We start from the raw sequence: 19,921 nt of genomic DNA on the forward strand, positions 1-19,921 counted from the left end.
TCCCAGTAGATGATGCTAAAGCGCGATTGTTTTCAGCAATTTTAAGGAAGTGGAAGATTTTATCAGGGGAAATCCGAGGTGGTAAGAAGGCTTCTGAGGCTCAGTGCTGCAGGGGGACGTTCTGCAAACACCCTGAAAACTCTGTGGACTGCTTTGCTCCTGTATTGTTTTATTGACTTGAATAGTAACAGGGTTAAAGATTACATGGGTTTTCAGGATTTTAAGCAGGCCTACATTTACATGTGTATTTCTGCAGTCCTTACAGCTCGAGCACACCACCACTTCACACTGTGTTACTGTGCCATTTCTTGACTCTCTCGCCATCACAGAGCTCCTCACCTTCATTTCCATACCCTATGCATTCTGTATTTCCCGACCTCTGTTCAGGCCAGTAGGACCCATTCAAGGTAAGTCATTTAGAAAGAGGTATCTGACAAGAGATGAAGCTTTCTGGTGGCTTTTGAAATGTGCAGAAATGTGTATTACTAGAAACAAAGCAGCATTTTGCTTTTAAATGCTGCTAAAATTCAGAGATGTTTAAGCTCCGGACACTCTCTGGAGCCAGGAGAGGAAATGTTTCTGGAGTGGGAAGTGTGGGCTCAGATACACATTTCCCTGGAATTTAGGAAAATTACTGGGAGTTTGGCCTAGTCTTTACTTCCATTAGAATTTTTCTGAGGACTTTTATGGCAGCTAATATAATTCACTCTGAAATGAAATTTTAAAGTGCAGAGATTCATCTGGAAGTTATTAATAAAAACAATAAAAATACAAACTTACACTCACTTCTTTTAGCTAGAAAAATAGCCTACATTTTTTCAGTTGGATACTTTTTTGTCCTCCTACAGCTGAAAAGTCTTTTCTTTCCCTCTTTTAAGAAAAAAAGACAAGTTATGAGTCTCTTTATGAGACTTCTGGGGTCCACTGTAATGACAGCACTTGGTTCCCAGCATCCAGGCCATCAGTCCTGCACTGATGTGCCTTAGGAAACATGCACAAGGTCTTATCTTCTCAGCAATTTAGAACAAAGCATATTTTGGGAAAAGGATGTACAGAAATCCAAAAGGGTTTCTCTGGATGCAATGTCTGATATGTGGATGGGCTCGGAAGAGAACTTGATTCTTCATCAAGGGCTGGGTCTCCTGGACCATTATTGCTGCTACATTAATACTTTCATCAATTATACACCAGGGCTGTCAGATACAATACCACCACCTCCTGCCTTCCCAAATTCCTGTAGGCAAACATAACAAGTGTTGTCAGGGATACAGAGCTGATGTTGCCTTGTCCATGACTGATGCAGTTCCTTGGGTCAGGAGCATATCCTGGGACAGTGAAGAATGCATCAAGATATATGGATGGGTTTGTTTTCTTCTAAGCCCTTGGACCAGAATCAAATTGCCTGGAGGGAACTTTTAAGAGTCTTTTAGTCTCTTTTAAGGAAAGAGATTTTGCAAATATTACTGGATTTGCAGTTCTCTTGCACTGACTGTTGGGTTTTCTTGGATTCTCCAGAGATGCTGTCTATCTGGTGTACGCTGCAAGCAGCCACTGCAGAGCTGTTTAATAAATGGAGATGTATCCCCTGCTCTCTGGAGATCATTCTCATCAAACTGGGCTTACTTCTTCACCCACCTTGGAAAAAGGTTATCAATGGGAATGGGACAGATGGAAGTTTGCAAAGGTGATGACCAGGATGAACTCAGTTCCATGTGGGCTTTTATGGTGATGGATTGCTTTAAAGCAGGAAAGTTTACTGACAGCAAACTACAAGAGAGCTGGAAATCCGCCTGATGGGCTCTTGGATCAAATTCTGAACTAAAGGAGCAGTATTATCCTTTTGGGATAGGGGGACAGGAGCAAATATACATGGGCAGAATGGATAGTGGGATTTGTAGAGAAATTCTAGGAGAAAGATCAATGGCTACATGAAGTGGCAATGAATGTGAAGTACAGCATGAGAAATCTGACAGAATTGTGCTCTTTCCATCCTAAGTGAGGCGAAGTATGAAATTCAGTATGTAAGAGAAAAATGGGATTTTTCTCTGTTGTCAGTGGCCCTCAGTAGCTTTTACAAGTGGAGTTATTTAAAAAAGAATGGCAAGAGCTTACTTCACTTTGGACTGTTTCACTATTTGAGAGACTGGTAAAAGAAGGATAAATATGGCTCATACAGATTTTAAGGCAGCTAAATACAATTGCAGTATGAATAACTTCAGAGTTACATGCAGTTATTAGAGTAAGTATAAGGTGTTATCCTCTTCAAAATGGCCAAAGAAAATAAAATGGGAACCTCCAAGCAATAACATTCTGACCTCACAAAATGCCTTTGTCTAATTTAGACTGCATTAGCAATTTTTTCTTTACAAAATCCATGGTAGGAGAGGGGAGGACCTATAGACAGCATAATGTCCTTTAGGGATTCACACAGTGAAATTATTAAATGCATTTAAAAATACAAAATTAGCACTTTCCATCCATTAATTTCCAAAGTTGTATTTTAAAAGGAGGACATTACCTAACTCCATGTGAACTAAATCACTTTAAATCAAATGAGACAATTTATGTTTGGAAGATGTTTACACTTGAAATAAGAGCCTCATTTACAATTTTTTTGCCTTTCTCTCATACTGATTTATCTCCCAGATTTGTGGACATCACTCTTATTGGTAGAAGTCAGCATTTGTTGTGTTTTGCAATGCAAAAATTCTTTTCATTCCCTAACACTAGAACAATATTTCATTGAATTGCTCTGGTTTATTAGACTAGTTGCACAGATGTCCTCTCTTCCTGAGCCAGATGTACAGAGTGCTGCTTCCAGCTTAGCCCAAACTGGAACATGTTGACAGAATAACATAACTGAGACCAGACATATTGCATTTTACACTAAAGGTCATGCAAAAAGCACAGGCTGCATATAGCATGGGCTGTTTTACATAAACACACATTTGGTTCAGCTTTGGTATAGGGATTACTGAAAGAATGCTTGGAGAGGACAGGCTATAAAGCAGTTGGAAAGATCTGACTGTTGTTGAATGAATTACCCCAAAGTGGTACGTCTCTGTCCGAACAAGTGTGAAGGGCTCTTTGCAAAAGGAGGTGAGAGAAAACTCTCTCAGAGGCAGAAGCTACTTGGCAAGTTGAACAGGAGATTTCCCAAGGACTTTTCCAGTGCAGTGGGATTGATTCAGTACTGTCCATAACTTGCTAATACACTTCACCAGCAAAAAGGACTCATCAGAGGAGAGTAAGAAATCAAATTGCCCAGCAAGGAAGTTGTATGAATGCAGGCAAAGCCAGGGTGTTCCCAGTGGCTGCAGTATCTGTTTGGATGAGGGCTTGAGGGATGCATTCATGGAACCAGATGTTACAGATGGGGAAGGATTGTCCTTGAGAGCAGCCACAACTTGAAATGCTTAAATGTCACACTCACATGGGCTGAAGAAGCGGACAAGGACCTGAAGCCAGATTAGTTCATAGAATCACAGAATGGTTTGGTTTGGAACAGACCTCAAAGATCATCCACTTCCAACCCCCTGCACTTCTACCACAGCAGGTTGCTTCAAGCTCCTTCCAGCCTGGCCTTGGACACTTCCAGGGGCAGCCACAGCTTCTCTGGGCACCCTGTGCTGAGGCCTCCCCACCCTCCCAGGGAAGAATTCCTTCCCAATGCCCCATCTTATCCTACTTTCTGTTAGTATGAAGCCATTCCCCCTTGCACTGTCACTCTAGGCCCTTGTAAGTAGCATCTTTCAGTCTTTCCTGTAGGTTCCCTTTAGGCACTGGAAGGCTGCAATTAGGTGACCCCTAATTTGGTGTGCAAAACCAAACCATGACCACAATTCCCAACATTTCTTTGTTAACTGGCTTGGTCTCAAGTGGTAGAAATCTTGCACGGCGCATGCCGTGCTGCCCCCAATCCTGGTGATGAGAGAAGGAGCAAAACCCCTCTGAATTCTGGAATTCACCTGTGACTTGCAGCAGGTTTGTTTTGTCTGTTTGGGTTTTTGTAGGAAACTTAATCCCTCTCACTTTTCTGATCTGAGAACTGATATAACCATTACCTTCCTAAGGATTCTGTTCAGTTTAATTAATTAGGTTTCATAAAATCTTTAAATTATAAGTACAGTACGGACTGTAAGTGCCAAGGATTACTGGTACTACAAACAAATGAACAACAGCAAGTGACTATAAGCACACTGCTAAGGAGGAATGTCATTAAGGAAAGAGGTCCCATTTCAAGCTGCCAAATACAAAGGAGTGAGTCATTTATTTTCAGTATGAAAAACATTTCAATGTTGTTCTTTAAGTGATTCTGCTTATGATCATTACTCCTTAGCTAAGTGCTATAAATACTTTGAAGTGGTGACACAGTCTTCTATTCCCACCTAGAAATGTGGAAAAAAGAGGAGAGGAAAATAGAAAAATAAAAATAGCTGAAGAAGGCATGTCTGCTTTGCCACATGCTAAATTCAGTAATTTTTGTCTGATGCATAGTTCTGCCTTCTTTTTCCTGAAGACATCTCTGTGTGTGAGGACTGTACTGTCCCATGCTTTGTTGTTACAGTCTGACCAAGATTTATGAGTTGGTAACTGTCTGAATACTGGATCACAAAGCATCATTTTTGTTCTCTGCTGACCTTAGCTGTGACCTCTGGGACTGCAGGCAGAGAGAAATGTGTGACTTGGGTACAGTCAGGCAGGGTAACGCAATCTGCTGGCACTGCTGAAGCACAGCGTCACGTTTCTGTGACACAGTGCATTAAATGGGCCTGCAAAGGAGTAGCAAAGGATATAAGAGGCAGGAGGAATTTCTGTCCTAAACATTTTCAAGCAATGCCCCGACTCTCTGGGATATGTTCAGGACACCCAGTGACAAATGAACAGGTTATGAGTTGAATTGTCAGGTTAATTTAGCATACAGTATTCTGGTTTTTGCAATAGCTGTAGTTTGAAACAAAACTGTGGAAATTCTGCTACCTGAGGTTTTGGAGCAGAAGATGTGTATGGATACATATACCTACTTATTTTATTCATTACAATGATGAGTGTATTGCTGTGCATGTTCTGTTTAATGAGGTGCACAGAGCAGGCTGGTCTCTCCCCACTGTGCCTGCCTGGCTGCCAGACCACCCAGCCATCCTGCACCACAAGGGCTTTTCTCAGGCACTGCCTCATCTATACAGCACCTGCGTCTGGTCCTTGCAATAGAAAATACTTTTGTATACAGCAGGGCTGTCAATTCTTCACTAACATAAGGTTATTGAGATATTTTAACCCTCTGAAGAAGAATCTTCTTCCTAAGAAGGCACTAGAGAGACACTTGTTTAAAACTGGAGTGGCACAGTGGCAAATTGGACTCAGATCCCCAGGAATTGTCTCCATTCCATTCTCTCATGGAGGGAGTGACAAATGGCAGCCAAACCCTCTGGATGATGCTGTAGGAATTGGCTGAGACAGGGTCATTAGGAAAACATGGGTTTGCTGAGCTCACTAAGTGACAGGGCTGTGTAACTCACAGGGCACAGTGACCATCACTTGGAGAGCAAAGAAAATCCTTCCTGCTCTGTGATAGACTGAGCCTATCATCTTCCCTTTGGGAAAGAAGTGGCAGCACGTGGCAAGGACTAGGGGCTCACAGAAAGAGGGGAGGCAGAAAATAAAATTTCAGGACTATCTTTCTGATCAAGTCTGTTATTTGTTTCACATATGAATTTGCCAATCAGTAAAAATTGATTTTACCCTCAGAGCACTGAGTGTTCCTAATTTGAATTTAGCTTTGAATATATGCTGTTGGAAATTTGTCACAAAAGCCTTTGGCTGGGACATGTGGCCTTTTACCTTGCTGATTCCAGAGGACAGTTGCTGCTGGTTATTAGGGATGATTTTTTCTCATGTGATAGTGGTTTGGAGAAGAGCAAGAAATAACTTGGCGCTCTAAAGAGCTCTTCTTGCCTCTGCTATTTTCAAAGCTGTAATTCTGGTCCTATGTGGAAGTGACAGAGGAGAAGCTGAAAATTCCATGGCTCCTACGGAGGAGCCCCTTGCAGCACAGGCCCTTTCTGGCCTGTGGTGTGAGGTGAAGGTGATTGATGAGGTCAGAGTGGGATCCCTGCTCTGTCCCTTCCCACACCTTTAGTGCATTTAGAGAAGGAAAATTCCGGTCTCCAGCTCTGTCACTAACAGACTTCTTTGCAGAACTATGTTTCTTGCAAAATAATTATAACTGCAAATTAGGAATGGGGGTGTTCAGCACCTCCTTAAATCTCCATCATATGCATCTAAAATAAAATGAGTGTTGCAAAACTATTGTAACCTTCTGGTATAGGTTCAAGTCAGACATGAAGCTGAGATGCTTGTTTAGTAGGAGCAAGCCCTGTATATGCTTGATTTACTGCCCTTTTCTAATCCCAGCAAACCTATTTTCTGCACTAAACAGTCCAGGGTATTTGCAGCAACTTTAAATGTACAACTCAAATAAAGTACAGCTGATCTTAGTCACACCAGGCTTTCCTAGCCCAGCTTTTGGCCCCATGGGGTGCCATGCCTTTGGCTCCCAGGGGTGATGCTGGTCTAGAGAAAAAGGCATTCAGGGGTGACACCTGCATGAATTGAGGGACATTTTCCCATTGCCCTCTATGGATCAGTTTGGTTCAGACCAACATTTCCCAGAGCTTGGTGGGCAAAGTGCAAGGGGACAAGAACAGAGGCGTCCAAGACAAAGGTCATTGAGTTGGGTGAATTGTGGTTTTGTTTGATAGTTACAGGATTCATCTTTTCTCAAAAATATTGCTGTTCTAAGGTCCTCTAATTGCAGATGGATATCCAGGGACAGGCTGAACCTGATGTACTGCACCAGCCTTACCATCCAGGCTGTAATTTCTTTCTGGAGAAATTACTTTTCAGAATTCAGTGGGCTTTGCTTTTAGTTAAAAGTATTTTCTAACAGCCTTTTCAAGAGAGTGGTTCCCAAAGCTCTAAAATCTCATTTTGGATGTTCAGCTAAGTACAAAAAAGAGGAGCTGAAATCAGTGCAACAAATTCTTTCCTAAGAAAGTGAGGGTTTGAGTAATTCTGAGTAACATCCACATTATGGATGGCCCAACTCTATAATGCCTGGGTCAAGAGTAGACCAGAGTCTAGCTGAGATCCTGAGATACCATTTAAACATATATAACAGTTATTATCTTCATAATGACTGGAGTCTTCAGCAAGGAAAGGGAGAAGTACTGAATGGAAAATATTACTGTCAGGGTATATTTTACTACCTGAAGTATTTTATTGACTGCTTCAAAGAAATCAATGCCTTAAGTAAGCATAACTACATTAGGAAAAGGAAAAGAGATTATTATATGCATTCCTGCGTGTTAAGTTCCTGCTGTATGTTTTATGTTACATGCAACTTGTTGAGCTGGTTAGAGTTTAGGAAATGCTTGAGAAAGGAAATGATCTTGACATTTGCAATTTATTTGTAAAACAGATGCAGAAACTGAAGGTGTAAAAAAAAAGATTTGTCTAAGTATATGATGGCATAAAAATAGGAATAAATTGAGAAATAAATCATAAGGACATATATGGAAAATAAATGCATTAAAGCCAATATAAATTTGTGAAGAATAATTCAAAAGGAGGAAACAAATGCAAAACTAGGCAACACAATATATAGCATGGATGTGCCTGGACTTTAAATGGAGTCAGGATGGCTTCAATGTCTGCACTTTTCTGCAGAATTCACCAGGGCAAGAACTTAACCCCAAACCTTTTGCACAGGTTTAAGCAGGGTACAAAGGCTTACACTTCACATTTTAGAAACAACACAGGTACCTATTAATGTTCCAAATGTATATTTCTATACTAACTTCATTACTGTGAATTAACACATCAAAGACCCACTTATTTCCAACCATAACATAATCAGAATTTCCTGAGCAGCTCCCAATAAAATTGATGGCATCCTTAGCCTAGCATTGAGGTATCTCAGTGTAGATGTACATGTTTTAAGGACTTCTGGGTCATCATATGGTCAGTAATGTATTTCCTCCCATGGTTAATCCCTCAGATGCCATGCTATGTTTGCCTCGAGGCTTGTTTCAAGGTCTTGATTAACGCCACCACTCCATGCCTAGTTAAGCTGGCAGAAGCCTGTTCTGCAACCTAAATGGGTTTCCTGTCCCCCCGTGCTCTCCAGATGGTTGTTTGTGCTCCCTCCCCCTGTGTCAGCACAGGTGTTTCTCCGACCATGCAGTGACAGATCAGAAAACTGATCTCAGTGTAAACTGACCTGGTTTAAAAAAGAAATGCCTGGTTTTCTGACAGGCCATTTCCTTGCCTGGGTTCACTGCATGAAGAGGGAGTGACAGCAGGGCTCCTTCTCTCTCAGCTGCTCTGGAAGTCTGGGGAAGTGCATGAAAATACTTGTGCAATCTCCAGGTATTAGTGTTCACCTGGATCATGGACCTCCTTACAGACCTGCACGAGGAGAACATTCACCCACCACCAAACTGCCAAAGAAGCAACTTCCACTGCCCATATTGGCCGTATAAGCAAGGCCCTGTGAGATTTGCAGCCACTGTTTGGTAGAAATTGATGGTGCATGTGCTCTTCCCTCATGGTGAGGGAATTCCTTACAATAGAAATCAACCCAGACTTTGCCACTAAATACATTCTAATTTGAGGCCTTTAAAATCTGTGAAGGTTTCTCACTGGTGAGGTTCTAAGCTGCAGTAGTATATTTTCAGTTGCATAGGAACAACTTGGTACTTCTACACTAAAGTCCAAATCTCATTGTCTCCTGTAGGCACTGCAGTTCCTTCTAATTTCCTTTAGATTCGGAACAACCAGTTTATTCCCTAAAGGCTGGATTCAGTCCACTGGGAAAGATAATCAAGTGTGAGAAGAGGATAAATTGCTTGGTGACCCCAGCTTGTTCACAGACCCCATTTTTTGTGAGCACAGTGATTTTCCACCTTGCATCACCTGAAGTGTCCACCACAAGACACAGCCAGATCCCTCTCCGTGACATGACAATGGCACATCTCCCCATGTGATGGCATCACACAGGGAAGTGAAATTGTACAGCCAGGTGCTGACTGCATTTTCTGTCACATGACTGATTACACTGCAGCAAGTCACCTGACCTGGCTTTTCCCACTCATTGAAAATGAAAACTGTCACATTGTGCTGGATACAAGCGTTTTGGTCAAGTGGGAGCTACAGCTTCGGCCACTGTAAGCAACAGCTCTGAGTTCTGGCTTCTCTGTGTGCTTGTGGTTCCTACACATCCTCATTGGGGTATATTACCTGAGTTAGGCTTCAGCAATTTTATCTACAAGATCCTGCTTACCCGCACGTGGCTTGGCACGAGGCTTTAGAAAATGGGGTAGGGTTTGGGCATCTCCTGTATATGGAGTGGTGCCGAAGCTATTCAGATCACTGGCATTCCTATTGAAGGGGCAGAAGATGAAGATGAATGCAATTCAAGTTTTTGGGTTGATGATTTGCATTTTAATTGAGTGCTATCCCAATTCTAACAGCAAAATCTGTATATTGACCTGAAGTGTACCTACTAAGGTTTTAAAAACTTATTTGATTATTTTATGAAAAAAAACCCTGTTGTAGTATACAGCTTCTTACCTAAATATCAACAAGACTTTTAAGTGTTTTTCAGCTCGATTCCCTGACATCAGAGATCAGTATTTTTTAAACACTATGCAAAGATTGTAGAGGAGAGACTGGCTGGTTTTGGACTCAGGTGTGCTCCAAAATATTATTCTTGTTCCTTTGAGCCCTGATTTGACACAGGTCCAGAATGACACAAGCTTCTGATGCAGAAGCCGCTCCTACCCTTGCGGCTGAGGTGGGTGCTCCCGGCCCCAGCGCAGAGGACATTCCCCGCACCCCTGGTGGCAGCGAGCGGGCGGGAGCAGCGCCGTGTCCTTCCTGAGCCTGCTCACCCTGCACTCGTTCTGCCACGCTGAGATGCATCGCTGGTGCCTGGAAATGATGCTGGTGTGGAAGGTGGCAGAGCCAGAATGCAGCCACTTCTCTTCTCATAAATGAACGTGAGCTGGTTTGATTAGGGGCGCAGCAGAGGCATCTGCGTGTGGCCTCCCTAGCACAATATCTGAAATACACCATCAGGACTTCACCCTCCTTCCAACGTGTTATACTTAATGAAGCCGCATGCTTTTTTCTTAAAATAATAGAAACTGCATCAGGGAAAGAAGGTAAAGAAAAAAAAAAAAGAAATATGAAATGGAACAAGCATATCATAACAAAGATTGAAGGAAAACCAAAACTCTTTCAAGTCTTTGAACTTTTATGAAAGAAAGTAAAGGCAAAATGAATCATCGACATTATAATAATTAGCTCAATTTACAGGCTTTTGTGGAAGAGCTTTTTTTCTCAAGCAGCTATTTTGGAATTCAAATTCTATTTTTGCTCTTGTGTTTTACCTGCTTTTGAGGTAAAGCGTGAAATTTCCTCTAAATGCCACCCCATAGTAGTTCATCCTTAGGATATTGTTTTAAACATAATTGAATTGCTGGGGTACATTAAACATTGCAGCGTTTTAAGCAGGGGAAATAATTTAATGATGTGGTCTTTAAGACAGTTAATTAGCCTGGCATGTATGAAAGTGTAACAAGAACACCACCTACTGTAAAAGTGAATGTTCTACACTCCGCAGCACTAATTCCTGATAGCTTCACCCTGCATGGAAATCATTAACCCCTTTTTTGTCAAATGTTTTTAGGCAAAATTACTGAGTTTGGAGTTGGTGATTGCAGCTCTTGCCTACATTAGCCAGAGGAAAAATCTAAGAGGTAAAATAAATCACAATCGGTTTAAACATCAGGTGTCATCCTTTCTGAAAAGATTATTCTGGGGTCTGGTACAAGTCATTTTCATAATGATGATGGATTTTCTAGCTGGAAATAGTAAGGATTTAAATAAAATTTCGGGTGATGTCAGCACAGTTTTTAGAAAATTGCTTGTGGTGACCCTTCTGCAATATTGCTGTGCTGTGGGCTTGATTTATCCACTGTAGGATGGGCGGGAGGGGATAACATCCAGAACTCACTCTGTGGCCTCAGCAGGAGGTGACAGAGGTCACAGTGTAGGGAAATTTCTGTGGTCCCTCCATAGCTCTCGAGCTCTGTGTTTTTGAGGACAGCCAGCAGGATCTTCATCTCCTGTGCAGCCTGAGCCAATGGGGAGCTGAGTCCCAGGAACACCTCGGGGTCCAGGAGCTCTCCACTCCCAGAGAACTGCTGGCACTTTGCAGCATTTGCCCACTCATCCACATTTGTCTCAAAGCAAGGCAGGACAGAGGCTTCCCAAAAACGTCTGCAGGATTGGACCACCCGGAGTCTTCAAAAGACCATCACCAGCTTTTATCAGAACTCACACAAAGCATGGTGTAGCTTCATCTTTTAAGCTTTGCCTCTTTATCTTGCAGTAACAAAGCCGTGATATTTAGTGGCTGCAATAACGCTCCAGGTTTGAAATCCCCAATCTTTGGGGATCTTTTGCCCCTCACATGAAAGCCACTTACAACTACTTATAAAGGGCCACCGAGCTTCTGATTTTCCGTATTGCTGGGATGGTTGTGACACAATTCAATGAGATGATAATGCCTTCCACAAAGTGGATCAAAAAAGGAGAGAGAAATCTGATGTGGGGAAACAGTGAAGGAATTCTTCAGGGAACAAAGCTTAGTGCTGGCCCTGTTGAAGGCAGTAGAAGTGTTGCTCTTATTTCCAATAGCTCCCGATTTTACTCAAAGTCACTTTCTGCTTTTATGTCTGCTGCTGAAAGTGTTGAGCACAGCAGAATTTTCTCTTCCAGTCAGAGAGCAGATTTCGTGTTTTGCAAGCGACGCTGAGCACTGGCAGGGATGGGAGCATTCCTGATTAAACAAACTCCCTAATAGACCAAGTCTTGCGCTGCTAAACTCGCATGCATTATTGCGCAGGAGGCCGAGCATATTTCAGCCACAATGATGGAGTGGGCAGCACTCTGTCAGATCAATTATGTACAAGGCCCATCTTCTCTATGATTCCCTCGATTTTTCCTCCTGACAGTTCACCTTGTGCCCAACCTTCTGTTCTCACAGAGAAAAACCTGCAGACAATAGAAAACCTAAGGCTGTTTTTCCTCGCCACTAAGTGGCATAAAGTAACTCTTTCCTGTCAGGTTCCTCATGAATTTTCGCACAAATTTATCTTCCCCAGTTTAGGGGATTTATAGCCTCTCTATGTCTTTCTTTCTTTTTTTTGGTTCTCTTTGGTAATGTCATGAAGACAGTGAGTGCACACTGGAGTGGTCCCTGCCCATTAATAGCACTGCAGTGGAGGCAGCTCCTCCAGCCCACTCCAGCCTCAGGGAGGAACAGCCATGCTCAGACACTGCCCATGTCCCATCCCAGGGCAGGACACCTGGTCCATGCTGGGTTATGGCCAATTCCACATCCTGCCTATGCAAAGGGCACTGAGATCAGGCTTTAGCAAATGTTTCTTTTCATGACAGAACACACCATTGCCCATGGAATTCATAACCTAGGAGAGACTGGTCAGTTGCCAGTCAATTATCTGATGCAAGTGGCCTCCACCATTTATAATCAGTTCTGCCCTGCAGTATTTAATTTAAAGAATGAAGCTGAATTAGTAAGTGAGGACCAGTATTGGACATACTGCCCAGATTAACTTGAAGCAGATTTCATGAGAGTGAGGTGCTGAGTAAAAGTGAACTGAGTGGTGTGAGCTGGGGCAGCTTCAAAGAGAACTGAACTGAAGCTGGTGCCTCATCTTTCTCCATCCTGGAAATCGAAGTATCCAGCTGGGTCAGCAAAATAAGCTCTGCAGTGTCAGAGCTGAGGAATACCAGAGAAAGGCAGCAAAGGGAGAAGTTGTTGAACAGCTTGGACAAAGTTTCTTTTATTCCTTCTGTGCAGAAGGAGGAAATATTGGAGCACATGTTGAATTCCTGTGAACTCACTTGCGTGCGAGCAAAACCAGCGCAAAGCTCAATTAAGCAATCAAGTCCATTGTTACAGGCAGGGCTGGATTCCCCATCTATCAGAAGTAGAAGTAGTACCAAATAGAAACAAAGCTCAGACAGCTGTGTGTGTACAAACACAAACCAGAAGTGATGGCTATCAGGGACCTCCTGGAGCCTGTACAACACACTGGTGGCGGGGAGTTGAGGACCCTTTCTCTGCCTTTGGTGGAACTGTCAGAGCTATCCCCGCGGATGAAGCTTCAAATGAAGAGTTTTGGCTTAGCTAAACTGTTCCAAACAGCCAGTGTTTGTGATGTGTGCAAGGGGAGAGAGCTCCACACCACCCGCAGGGGAGAGGAGCTGCCTTGGAGTTGGTGCAGAGCACATCAAATGCAGCCAGAGCAGTCGGGAGCCCCGGGGAACTGAGGCTGCAGACATCGCTCCAGCCAAGGATACCAACACATTTTTTTGGTTCAGATTGATATCTTCCACAGATGCCTTGTCTTCCCAACAAACTCACTTCCTTTCCTAACCTCCCTCTCCTCTGATCAAAAGACTGTCTTTTGATAGGGCAGATATTAAGCTGTTTTTCTGCCTGTGTCACTTGAACCTTGGGAGAATTCAAGGTCCTGATAATGTGGCTTTTTCAGTCTTTTTTTACTTCTCACTATTTTCCATTTTACTTTGATCTGAAGGGTTCTGCTCTCACTTTCCAATCTCACTTGTCTCTCTCTCTGTAATGAGAATCCAGGTAGCAGATATATTATGTGATATACTGTATCAAGCAGTCACAACACTGCAGGATCACCATGTTATAAAGACTACACGTGGCAAGTGCAAGATTTATCCTTGGGAAGTCATTACATTCTTTGATTGAGAAATAATACCCTCCAAGGCAAACAACATTTTGGTCTCTGATACTCAAATTGATTTAAAAAAGGAGATGGTACATAATAAAAATTCAAGTTTCAATAGCTAAGAAATACACAGTAAAATGTTTTAAAATGTATGTAACTGCTGTTATGTGGTATAAAATATTTTTTTTATAGCTACTTGATCGTCTTAATGACTAGAGCAGAATCTTTTTAAAAAAGTGTCCTGGAATGAGCAAGGTTACATCTTCAAAGATACCTCATGTATCTTTAGCAACAAAGAACAATGAGTCTTTTCTCAGTGGAAAAGGTCAGCCCTTTATATGGTCTCTGATATTTAAGGTTTTAATTAGAGATCAGCTATGTAATGATGGTGTCTGATGGTGCAGTGCTCTGTGTTGTAAGGCTGACTGCAGATAGCCTGAGTCCTTGAATGTTTTTACTTCCTATTTGGGCATATTCCCAGTAAACACCTAGAATTATAGACCACTAGATGAAGTTACAACCTCTGACCATGATTTCCGTGAAGAACAGTGAAAAAAACCAATCAGCTGGAATCTGGTGCTGAAATAGAACAAAGTTTACCTGAAAATTATGAGGCACTGGCTTGAGAAGATTTAACCCTGCTGGAGAACTCTGTAATTCCAGTTCCTACCACTCCTGCCTTTCTGCCAGGTGCACTTTTTAAAGAAGGGGCCCAATAACCTACATTACAAGTGAATATTTCAATCTGACAGCTCACTCTCACTGACAGCAGTGCTGTGACAACACGTCTGGGTCAGATTCAACACGATTATGTAAGCCACCAACCAAACCTTTTTTTGAATACATTAAAGGCTGCTTAAGTACAAAACCCACCCATGCAAATCTTAAAATGCAGGGAAATATTTGGCTAAGGAGAGCTTTGGACACCCCTTTGTGCCCACACATTATAGCAAGCAATCACACTGAGAAACAGCCTCCAGAAGAAACTCTTTGCATTTCTAGCATCCAAGAAATCTAACACAAGCCCAAATTCTTCTGCAAAAGGAACAAACCTTAACTCTGACCTCAGCTGGAAATTGGCACTGCCAGCTTTGGAAAGGGAAACTCTGACTGCTGGCACCTCTTGGCTGGAAGTAGACAGAGGAGGGAAATCAGATCTAGGAAAACATTTGCCTGGACAATGTGGGCTTTTTTCCAGTCTACAGTATAATGTGCAACATTCCTTAAATCTGTCGTTTGCATTCAGGACTGGAAATGGCATCTTTGGTTTCTGGGAAAGGGATGAAGTTGGTAGGACTCAAGGTGAGAGACCCCCATCCCTTCTGGCAGGGCTGTGGTAGGTTTTGGCCACAGGTACCAGACAGATGGTTGGTGTGACTGGAAGCTCAGCCATTTCTTTTGAGTTGTAATGCTTTCTCAGTGCTTCTGGAGCCCTTCAGCTGCATTTTATTTCAGACATGACCATTCTGAGCTGAATTTAAAGAGGGCACTCATAAGCAGAGAGAAAGGTGTTCACAAAGGGCTTCAGAGTGCTTGGACTTGTTTAATATTAGCACCTCAGAGGCTTCCTGTGCAGGCAGCATTTCACAGCTCCTGAAACAGCTTTTCATGTCACTGGTCCATCATCTTGTGCTACAACCATTTATCCAACCCAGCCATCAGCCTGTGTCAGGGACAACTGGGGACATGGTGGAGCTGAGAGGGAAACTGTGCTTGGAGGAGCCGCGTTCAGAGCTGCGCTCACGGCACAGGGACTGGATGCTCTGGCTTTGAGTGGCACTGGCAGGGCTGGCTCCAGGCCAGGCACTGCGATGGCCTGAGGGACATGTCCCTGCGAGGACAAGGGCTCTCAGCTCCCAAGGAGATATCACTTATGAGGCATAATTCATGCCCTCAACAGTGGCCTCTCTCACCTGAATGTCATGTCAGCGTCACTGGTTCTTGCTGAATTTGGAGCTCAGCAGTTCCTGGGAGCTGGGAGCATCTGCCTGGAGGCAGGATATCGCTTATCAGCATCTTGGTTCTTTAGGAGGCTGATTCTCCAAACCGCTGCTGAGCTGTTACCCAAAGGCTTTCAGCGGAGAGAGAATGCAATGCTTTGAACTCTACTTGTAAAGGGCTGCTGATTCCTGGGCCACCAAGTCAAGATCCCCAAACCAGCTGGGACTCTGCCTATGCTCCCTGGAGGCAGAACTGAGCTCACCAGATGCATAAGAGAGGAAGACCACTCTAGTAGGACACATGGGCAGGAAGGGATTTTACTCAAATGAAGTCACCTTGGTACCCTCCCACAGTCATTAACAATACTAAAAAGCTATTAAACTGAAAGATCAATTCCAGTGATATTGAAAGGATGCAGTGACAAGGAGCCACTCACAGGGGCACTGATGTAGCTGTCAGTATTGTACCAATTCCTCAAGTCAAAGAAAAATTAATTAACTCACAGGTGCTGTCCCCCTTTCCTTAAAATGAGACATGGTGGCAGATCTTCAAAAAAACTCCTAGGGGTAGTGGAGATACTTTGGATCTGCAGACTTTGCAGATCTAAGCAGACTTTGGCCCTTCTGGTTTTAAATGCTCCAGGAAACCTGCACTTCTCATGTAGAATAAAAAATGGTCACAATACTGAATTTCATCATTTCCTCATCATTCACTGTGTAAGCAGGCAAAGAAAACATACATTGTGCTGTTTTAGAAAGGAATACTCTCCTTGGGGCTACCAAGTAAGAACATCATGTTTCATATATGTGATATGCAAGGTATTTGATTATTTGTAAAAATCCCTGTGATTCAGCAGCGCTGTGGGCTCTGTGAATCAGGGGGTGATGTGAAGGGATGTTTATCTGAAAGTCTTGTCTCCCTCAGCAGCCCACATCATCTCTAATTCTCAGAGACCCGCTTCCTCTCTTCCAGAAACAAGATCTTTCCTGCATAGCCTGGTTCCTGTGCTCTGCTGACCTCCCTGCCTTGGATGTTGAGGAGGTTACACGTCAGTGTAGGAGTTAGGTTCAAGTATGAGTCCTCTGACAGGGTGTAAATTTTCTGAGGAATGGTTTACACATGTAAAAATATGGTTATTTGTTTTCCTGTAAAATCAGCTAGTGTTGCTGCTGGTTAGGAAGAGAAATTCACCCATCACCTGTACCAGGTACCTGCAGTTGTGCCTGATTCAGGCTGAGAAATGAAAGTCTTTCTGAAGGGGACATTCACAGAGCCATCAATTGTTACAAGAACAAATAGGACTGATGTCTGAACTCCTGTATAACACAAACATTCATGCTGATGCCTTTTTAACCTCAGGCTTATCTTTCAGAGATTCATTTGCTCCTAGTATGAACCCAGATGGATGAGCTACTTATAGGCATCTCATATCTCCCAACAGATCTACACGGGAAGGAGACCTTGCCTCTGATTTTTAAACACATAGTTAGCTTTCATTTTTAATGGAAATCCAAATTCTTGTGCTCTAAGCAAAGGGAATGGAAAACAGTACCAAAAAGAGGGATAGATGGAAGAAAATAATTTAATTTCTGGTACTTTAGTTTCAATAATTTTATTAGTATTGCCCCTGTGCAGTCACATACTGCTTTCTATTACTTTCCTGTACTAGCTGTACTCGTAAGAGTAAGAGGCACAGTGGCCCATGACTGGATAGGTCAGCATTTTTTATTTCCTTTCAGCTCGCTCTAATGAAAAGCACATGCATCCAGTAAATCTTGCCTTTTCCCTTATTAAACCAGTCGATGTTCATTACTGAGGTCTGTGCCTGGCTGGGTGGGAATCAATAAGATGATCCTTTTAATCGCCTTAGTAATCAACAAGCTATTTCTTATTTCAATCTCAGCCCAGTAGTCATTGAAATCCAATGATTTATCAGCATTACACATGCACTCACACACAGAGTAGAGAAGTTTATGTGTATACAACTAGAGAGAGAAAGGCTGAATTTTGCAATACACATTAAATGATTGTGCCAGAGAAATACCCACAATATCATTATTTACTTGCTGGTACCCAATACCCACATGCCCAGGATGACTGAGTTGGAGTTGGATGTTATGCCTGCAATGCAATTGAGAAAACTGCAGAAAATAAAAAGATTTTAATGGAGGGAATGGCCAAAAAGGCCATTTTACCTGCCCTAAACCCAGCCTCCTGATTTTCCTTCTCATTCCCATGTCTGCCTCATCCAGACAGACAGCAAAGCATTGCTGAGAGCAGACTGTGAGCACAGATCTGCTATGTAACCATGGGCAATATTTGCCCCTTGGTGCCTCATCTTCCCCAACTGTAAACCAGGGATAGATAGGTCGATTACCTGTAAAAACTTCAAAGAATACTATTGTACAAGAGCATTAGTTCTGGCTAAGTCCTGACTGTGCTTCATGAATCAGTGCTGTAGTTCCAAAACTTCCACAGATGGAGGGGAGGCTCCTGCCAGCCTTCCTCTGTGGAGAGGTTCAGGGGTGTTATTAGGGCTGGTTGTCTGAATAAGGATTGTTTGCACGAGTAAGCTAAGCTGAGCAGTGCACGCTGGTGATGTGTCTGTATGAGATTTAGTTTGACTGCCCAATCAAAGTATTTGGGCAGGAATGGCAAAACCCTGACCGTGTTGAAATAAACAGCAAGTGTTGCGTTGATTTTAGTGATTTTACCCCATATTTTCTTACTGTTGAGTGATCATTAGGGTGTGAATCATGGAGCATGCTCATAGGTGGAAAATTGGACGCAGGGACTTTATCTTGCAGATTTATAAACTTTGGTTTTTGGAGAGCAGAAAATAAAAGGATAAGGAGAAAGAAAAAAAAAGTCAAAGTGCAAATGCATCGAGTGCAGGCATCGGAGCATCTTTCAGCTGTGCCTCCTGTTACGTAAGGCTGGGCTGTGTTTGGGCTGCAACTGGACACTGCCCCTTTCTCCCCCAAACAGAGCTTTTTCTCATAAAATTCACTCAGGCACTTCTTCTCAAGTTCTTCATACACTTTTCGCAAGAAAAAAGAAATCATTCATATCTCTCAAAGAGAGTCTCGGATTCTTTAGATATTTTCCATTATAAGCTTTTGGCACCATTATTACCCACAGATCAAGTTACTTTTCTGATCCCCCTTCTTTCATCTACTAAAAATGGATTATTTCATTATTAGCCTGGAACCGTTACTGTTCACAGAGATCAGGTCTGTATATGAACAATGCCTCCCCCAGTATATTACTGAAAATCCCGGGGCTGTTGTAAGGTTTCCTTTAAACACTAGAACTCCATTTTTTGTGAGATCTGCATAGTGGCAAAGTCTTTGAAAGGCCATTCCTTTTCTCTGAATTCTACAAAAGCTAAATATGGCTGTTTTCAATAGTTTATGGAAGATCTTTATTAGTTTGCATTCACAACACATAGAAATATGTGTATGTATTTGCTATATCTAGACTGACATTTTTTGCAATTTGACTATAGTTTAACTATTTCATTAACAGTAACTATAGTTTAACTATTTAATTAACTTTAATTCAGTGTTGCTGTCATGTCAAATCTGTCAGTGTATTAAAAGAAGTCCAGGGAAAAATGGCCACCAGAGTCACTCTAAAATTTCCTATTTGAGTACTTCAGAGAGTGGGGAACACTTTTGGCTGTTGTGTTTCCAGTTTCTATTTTTCTGTTTTTCCTCTTCCGTCAAAAGTGTATCTGTCCACATGTGGATCTCGACTTAAGAAGCAGGGAGGTCTCTGGGAAGGCAATGCAGACCCACCTCATGAACTGGAAAGGGAATGTTCTCAAATCACTGTAGGAGACAGTCCTGCTCTCATGTTTCTGCCCCACTTGCCACTTTCTGTGGTGAAAACCACCCACAGCATCAGAGATCTCACAACTGTGGAAATCCATGAAATGTGGCAGAAATCTCAATCTTGGAGATCCTGTGAAAGTGCCCTCAACTGCACAACTATTCCTGCTTTCCCTCTGAGTCCTTCATGCAGACGACAACATTACCAAACCCTAATCCCTCTGCCAACACCTCTGCTCCATCTTCTCAGAGCAAAACTTCCTCTCATGTCCTCCAAGCATTTTCAATTAA

At 42.6% G+C, this 19,921-nt stretch overlaps 1 protein-coding gene across 8 annotated transcripts in view; it reads right to left on the reverse strand.

The window, feature by feature from the left end:
- NFIA (nuclear factor I A) overlaps positions 1 to 19,921 on the reverse strand; it is a 348,766-nt gene that overhangs the window by 283,179 nt on the left and 45,666 nt on the right. The window lies entirely within an intron of this gene.

Source organism: Camarhynchus parvulus, chromosome 8, assembly GCF_901933205.1.
Source record: "Camarhynchus parvulus chromosome 8, STF_HiC, whole genome shotgun sequence".
NCBI classification, from domain to species: Eukaryota; Metazoa; Chordata; class Aves; order Passeriformes; family Thraupidae; genus Camarhynchus; species Camarhynchus parvulus.